This window comes from Sciurus carolinensis, chromosome 13 (assembly GCF_902686445.1).
Source record: "Sciurus carolinensis chromosome 13, mSciCar1.2, whole genome shotgun sequence".
NCBI classification, from domain to species: Eukaryota; Metazoa; Chordata; class Mammalia; order Rodentia; family Sciuridae; genus Sciurus; species Sciurus carolinensis.
In genome coordinates, this window is record NC_062225.1 from 48085608 (window position 1) to 48092920 (window position 7313).

Genomic DNA, 7313 nt, shown 5'->3' on the forward strand with positions numbered 1-7313 from the left:
AGTCCGAGGATTCTATGAGTACTTCCAGTAAACATAGTGCAGGAGAACAGGTTTATGGAGCTATTCCAAAGAGGAGACTATACCCAGATTTAAAAGCCCTTAGAACACCAGAAGAAACAGGGGAGTCAGAATCAGACGGTGATGAGGAAGTGAAAGAGCTAACGCAGCACTTACGGAAGGTGAAGATAAAAGAAGGGGGAACTAAGAGGCAAAAAGATTTTAGACAAAAGGACTATGAGGAAGAACAGAAGCCAGCTCTAGCCTATGATCCTCCCCCATATGTGGGAGGGGTTCCAGGCACGGGTAGAACTTTTAACTCTGCAGCTTGGAGGGCTGCCCATGTAGAGTTGGGGTTTGCCTGTCCTGTATTCCAGGATAATGATGGGGGAAGACATCAGGAACCCATAGAATTTAAAACGATAAAGAATATAGCAGAATCTGTCCACACTTATGGTGTGGATGCTGCTTTTACTATCACCCAAATAGAGGGGCTCAATAGATTCTGCATGACCCCCTCGGCCTGGGCCAGTTTAGTGAAAGCTTGTGTTTCCCCAGGTAAATATTTAGACTGGAGAGCCTTCGTGTTAGAGGGGGCCAATGAACAGGCTGCACGCAACCAAGCTATGGGCAAACCTGCCTGGGATGTGGATATGCTTCTGGGGCAGGGTAGATTTGCCAATCAGCAAACAGGCTTTCCATTAGAGGTTTATGAACAAATTAATAAGATCTGCATTGCTGCCTGGAAAGCACTCCCTAATAAAGGAGAAGTGCGAGGTAACTTAACAAAAATTGCCCAAGGCCCCACAGAAGCTTTTTCAGATTTCGTGGCTAGAATGGTAAATGCAGCAGGGAAGATCTTCGGGAATGCTGATGCAGCTATGCCTTTAATTAAACAATTAGTATATGAACAATGTACAAGAGAATGCAGAAATGCTATTAACCTGATTTCTCAACCAGGAAGAAAAAGGGTTAAAAAGTCCTGGGTGATCCTCCCTCCCCCTTGCCTGGCCTTGCTGAAGCCTGCATTGGAATGTAGGCTGCAGCAGTCTCAGCGGGAAAGGGAGGTAACCTGAAGATAAGAAAAAAAGAAAGAAAAAAGGGTGTCTGTTTTAAACTTCTGGGCTGCTACACAGAACTAACTCATTTTCCAGGATTCTTGTTTTGTTGTTTTTCTTTAATGCTGTATTTTTGAGCTCATAATTTTGATCTTGCATACCTAGGTTAATGATTTTTTTTCTTTTTGATCAGTTCTATTTTTTATTCAACTAAAGTTTTTGAACATCTGTTACATTGCAATGGAGATTCACCTACAAAGTTACAAGGCCTTTGATTTTGTGTTATGTGTATGTTGTACTGTCTAATGTCATGTTTTGTCTGTATCAAAACTGAGCGCTCCTAAAATTAAAATTTAAAAATGGATCCAAATACTTTTATTCATGTGATTTAAAAAGGTTCAATTTAAATTGAGTAAACTAATAAAAGTGAAATGTCTTTAAAAATAACTTGCAAGTCTCTAGGTGGTCAAACTAATGGAAGTTGATGTTAAACAATGTCTAATATCAATTGTTTCTAGGACTTTTCTTCAACAGGAAAGAGACAGCAAATACTGTTCAGGACACCTGCCTGCATTCTTGGTTTTTACAGAATAAGTGAATTAGAGTTAACATATATGGGATTACTCAAATGTGTTTGTAGAGACATCTGATTAATTTGCAAAATTAAAATGCTCATTGTTAAATAACATCAAGTACTCTTAACTCCTCAAATTCCATGGGGTATCATACTTAAACATTATTGGCGTTTTCATAGGTTGGTAAATAAAAGGGTTTAAACTTGCTTTGTGTCATCACTAAACTAAAAACAAGGTTACTAAGAGTTATGTCCTAACAAGTGGAATTCTATATACAAAGGGTCCCAAAAGTTTCAACTGTGTTTCAATTAGAGTACTATAAACAACAAAATATTTAATCTTATTAAAATAGAGCAATTTATCTAAATTCAGAAATTTCATAAGAGTTGTTTCAGAATGTGAACAAAAAGGGGTCAACAGATAGGAAAGAAAGAATAAAAGGTTCTAGGTTTGGAAATATATTTAATAAAAAGGAAAAAAAATGTTTCTGGGTAAGAAAGTGCCTGTGTGATGGAATACATGAGGGTCTAAGTAAGTGCTAAGAAAGTCTGTGTGTAAGTAAAGGGCAAGTTTCAACAAGTCTGTGTGTAACTAAGTTGGTTGTGTGTATGTGAGACAGCTAAAGCTATTTAAGGTTTTTCCTAATGTGAAATACTAATGTTCTGATATAAACCAAAGTTTAATCCACATGGTAAAAGGACATGGTAAAATGGCAAGGATTTCTTAGAAACACTAATTTACTCTTAACTTTGTGTCTATTAAGTTTTTTTTTTTTCTTTAGAGCAATTAATCTTAAAAATTGGGGTTTATCCAATTATGGTTAAACAACTGTTAAGAGTATTGTACTATGTTACAGAGTCTAAATTTTTCTTTAAAAACTAAATTTGGTAAGACAAAAGTGTCAAGGTAATTGTGAAATGGTCACTAGTTGTATATTAAATGTGTTCATATTTTTTAGGTATACAAGTTTTTAAAGCAGGGAATTTATCAAGCTGTGCTATTCTCCAGATTAAACTTGTCTGTAATGGTAATCTTAAACTTATAAAAAGTAAATTTTAATTGGGGATTTATTTCTATCATTTAATGTTCTATTATAGGACCTACTATCAATGGGGTATGTGTAAAATTTGTTACTTTTTACATTGAGATAAAGAACTTCAAATATAAATGTATTTATAAAAGTTAGAGCCTGACTTGTTTAAAGGTTAATTTTGTGAAATATGAAGGTATTTTGCCACTTTATCACACAAAAGGAGAGTTAAAAACTCTCTCGGTCTTTCTTTAATTCATGTTTTAGATACATTGTTAAATTGTGTTAATTATAAAGTTTATATAGACTCAGGAAACAATATATGTAGACTACTTAATGATATTTAAGGAAGACACAAAGATCAACATCAGAATTAGAACACTTAAGATTTGTAAGGAGCCACGCCTTACCTGAGATAAGGCTCTGCCTCCCACCTTACTGCATGTTAAAGTGACTCCAAAATAAGTCAGACTTCAGCTTATTTAAAGTTATAATCAAAAGATTGTTTTTTTTGTTGTTGTTGTAAAATTACTATGATCTCAAATAGGGAATATAATGTGGTTCTCAGTCAAAATTCAAGATAGCTATTATACAAGCAAGATATATTTTTCCTCTTACTTATTTCATTTTGTAAAACTGTTACCTATTAATATTTTGCAGAAGTAGCTGCTTCAAGAACACGCAACCTAGGTAACTTGTGATAATAAGCCATCACCTAACAGATAGTGGTAACAGATACCAAAACAGATAATGGTAACTTCCAAACTAATGCAGACTCCAGTTAGATAAAAGGGTAAATAACTGTAAAGTTATGGACATTAAAGTTAAAGCCCAGTACTCTTACTTTATGACTGGTGAGACTGGCTTGCTGGATAATTAAGATCACACTTAGAGATTGAAATACAGAAGGCAAAATAGACCAGTATTTGGATCTTTTGCCCTCAGTCAGCCTAAACCCAGGGAATAAGAGGACTTCTCTAAGGAACACTTAAGGTGTTGGAAACTGTAGGTGCCATCAATCCTAACAACAAAGTTTCATCTTTATTTACTCAGTTACAAAATTTGATTTTGGGCCGTTCTGCACCCTTTTATCCTGTACATATAAGAGTTCATATGGCTCTCCCTGGACCTATTGTTGAAGGAAACACAAGGGCAGATGCCGCTACCCGCACACTTTGTTTTCTTTCTTCTCTTGACAGTGCTCGAGACTTTCATAACAAATTTCATGTTAACTCCCAAACACTTCGTAAGCGCTTCTCTATTCCTCGAGCAGAAGCGAGACAGATTGTCTTAGATTGTTCTCATTGTGTTCCATTTCATCATCTCCCTTCTTTTGGTGTTAACCCCCGAGGCTTGCGACCTCTTACAATTTGGCAAATGGATGTACCTCATATTGCAGAGTTTGGTTCCCTAAAATACGTTCATGTCTCAGTAGATACTTTCTCTGGAATTATGCATGCCTCTGCTTTGGCAGGAGAAAAAGGCCATCATGTCATCTCCCATTGCCTAGAGGCTTGGGCCGCCTGGGGCCTTCCATGCTCCTTGAAGACAGATAATGGGCCGGCGTACACTGGTCAACAATTCACCTCTTTCTGCTCCACTATGGGAGTGCAACTGACTCATGGCTTGCCTTACAACCCCCAAGGTCAGGGAATCGTGGAGAGAGCTCATAGAACGATTGAAGAACTTTTGCAAAGACAAAAAGGGGGAATGGGAGCAAGCCGTACTCCTAAAGAGCGTTTGTCTTTGGCTCTTTTTACCATTAATTTTTTAACTTTGGATGCAAATGAAAATTCTGCGGCTGACAGACATTGTTCGCTGCCTGCCCCCACTTCCTTAGGGAAAGTGAAGTGGAAGGATGTGCTTTCAGGCCAGTGGTACGGACCTGATCCCGTGCTGATATGGGCACGAGGTTCTGTTTGTATTTTTCCACAGGATCGAATGGAACCGCTTTGGGTGCCTGAGCGACTCGTGCGTAGGATACCTGGGAGTCTGCTAGCCTCGACTTCAGCTAAAGGTGTGAAGGAACAGAATGAAGAATCTACTGATCCTGTGGTGTCTGGTCCTGATGATCCAATGGGCCAGTCAGAAGCCAGTTTCTAAGATAAGGCTCTGGGCGGTTACTCGGGCATGGCCGATACCTATGCCGATCCATGATGATTCCAATATTTTGCCAACCCTTTTCGCCACCACTTGTGAGATGGAAATGCCATGTCGTGATCCTATGTCTACTGAAACCTCCGTCTTTAATCTTACATCTTTTAATTTGACTGAAGTCTTTTGTTTTTCCCTTCATAGTAACAGTCAACACTGTGTGCGTCTGCTCCTTAAAAATGTCACCTCCTGGGACAATCCCTTGCAACATAACAGTGTATCTTTAAACATACTGACTGCTGCCCTCACGCAGGTCTCGCAGGGATTGCAGTCTGGATCTGGTGTGGGAAATAATAGTGGAGTGGTAAATATCACCACCCTGGTTACTGTGAGTACCGGTCATTTTCCATGGGCAAGGAAAAATGCGACAAATGCCACACGGTTTCTTGCTTCACCCGCTTGTACCCCTTACAAAAGCTTTCCCCCAATATTTACTCATTGTCAAGACAGAAATTGGGATTATAAAGAGGTGGCTCCGGGATTCTCTATATCTCCATCCCTTAAGAAGTTTTCCTATAATTTCACAAAAAATGGTACCTCTACCGGATCGGGGAGGCCTTTTTTTTTTTTTTTTTTTTTTTTTTAGAGCTAATTGGTAATATATCCCATTTTAAAGTTTATTGCCTTAAACTGCTTTTATGACAACGTTTTCAGGCAGAAGTGCTCCTACTTAGCCACAAAAAGAAACACTCTTGTTCCTTAATTTTATTATTCAGTCTTATGTTTTCTAGTTCTCATACTAGGACATATCTGTATCACAACTGGTGTTCTCCAGTTTTACTTAAAGAACACTGACACACCTAGACCAAACTGAGACAGTTGGAATTTAGAGGTGTAACTAGTGGAGTATAGAAGAAAAATTTTGTCTCTGACAAGGAATAAAAAATTCCTGGTAATTTTAATCATAACAAACTAGGTTCTTTTTTATTTTTTGGTCATTAAGGGAAAAGGCCTAGTTTCAAGGTGGGTCTGGCCTTAGATTTAGGCAATCAATAACACAATGAGACAAAAACACAAGACATAACCTGTTTCCAAAGTCACAAAATGACACTGTTAAGTAAGTTTTTCTCCACTTGTCTTTTTCTTTCTTTTTTCCTTTTTTTAGTGGAAAAATCTCAGTAATCAATGCTGGAGAAAATATTTTTCAAGAGTAACAGTATTTTCATATGAGGGGGAAAAGAATTTTGTTAGCCTATTGCTATGATCTTCAAAAAATATAAAATTAAATTTACAAAAAACTGGAAGACCAAAGGATAAGCAGTCTGATATTTGCTTCAGTGTCCAGCACTATCATAATGATTTCTAGCATAAAAGCAAAAAGTTCATGGATCTCAAGTTATCTTCAATAACTGCCAGTATAGCTTGTAACTACTGTCCTTGCTTCTTTGAGAGATACCTTTCCCAATATTTGTGATTTAGCTCCAAAAAGTCATCTAATTTTGCTATTTCCTTGAGGTATTGAGTTAATTTTAAAAGTTCTTTGTCCTTATCTCGATTTAGATGTGCTTTCATAAAAGGTCTTATCTTTAGTCCATTTTGTGGGTTCATTAGAAAATTTCTTCCTATATCATCAAACATAATGGTGTTCTTTTTGCTGTAAAACTCGGAAAACTTTCCCCATATAACACCAAGAGGCTTTACATCTATTAATCCTCTCCTTGGAGTGTGCACCGTTATCATAGCAGCACTGTCCAACATGAAGGTAATCTTGTAATTTGCATTTGTGCTCACACCCAGTTCTTTCATTTTAGCTTCAATCTACTTCATATTTGTTGCAGACCAAATAACAATGTCATAATCTTCATATGCAGATGTTAGAAATTCATGAAGATATGGCCTCATTAATTCTACACCAGTCTCTGCACAAGACCTATGGTCAAATAATGTATAATCAACATCTAGTACCAAAAGTTTTTTTCCTTCCCTGGGAGGATTCAATATTTCCACTTTGTATTCTTTTACTCTGCGAGAAATTTTCAGTAGGTTTTATTCCCTATTTTCTACTTCAACAACTTCATCTTCAATATCAAAGTCGTTGACAACATCATCATTATCAGGGGGTGGACCTAAGACATCTTCCTTTAACTTTGAGTCCAAGTAATTTTTGGCGTTCTGGCAGCACTCCGGTAAGGGTCTTGAGAAACTGTTTGAGATCTAACACAGTATCATCTTCTGAAAGTGTGGTCACTGAATATTCCTGTCCACCCCATTTTACAATGATAGGGAGAGCCATTTTTGAAGCATATGAGGAGGTGAGCTTTCCTTCAGGAAAAAATAGCTTTTCTAATTTCAAAGTACTGGCATTTCCAAATGCTTTCACTTATTTGATGGAACATGTGATTGCTCTATCCATGCAATTATTACAACCAATGAACAATTTAATTGAAGTATCCCATTTATTCTTCACAACTGTGAATTAACAACTATTGTCCTCATTGTAGGGACCAAAAACCTGCAGCGCGGAGGACCCTGCCGCAGAGGACGCTGACACCGTCCACC

The 7313-nt window shown here is 37.4% G+C and overlaps 1 pseudogene; it reads right to left on the minus strand.

Moving 5' to 3' along the window:
* Nucleotides 1-5401: 5401 nt before the first annotated feature.
* Nucleotides 5402-7313, minus strand: LOC124963307 (ubiquitin-like domain-containing CTD phosphatase 1; annotated as a pseudogene).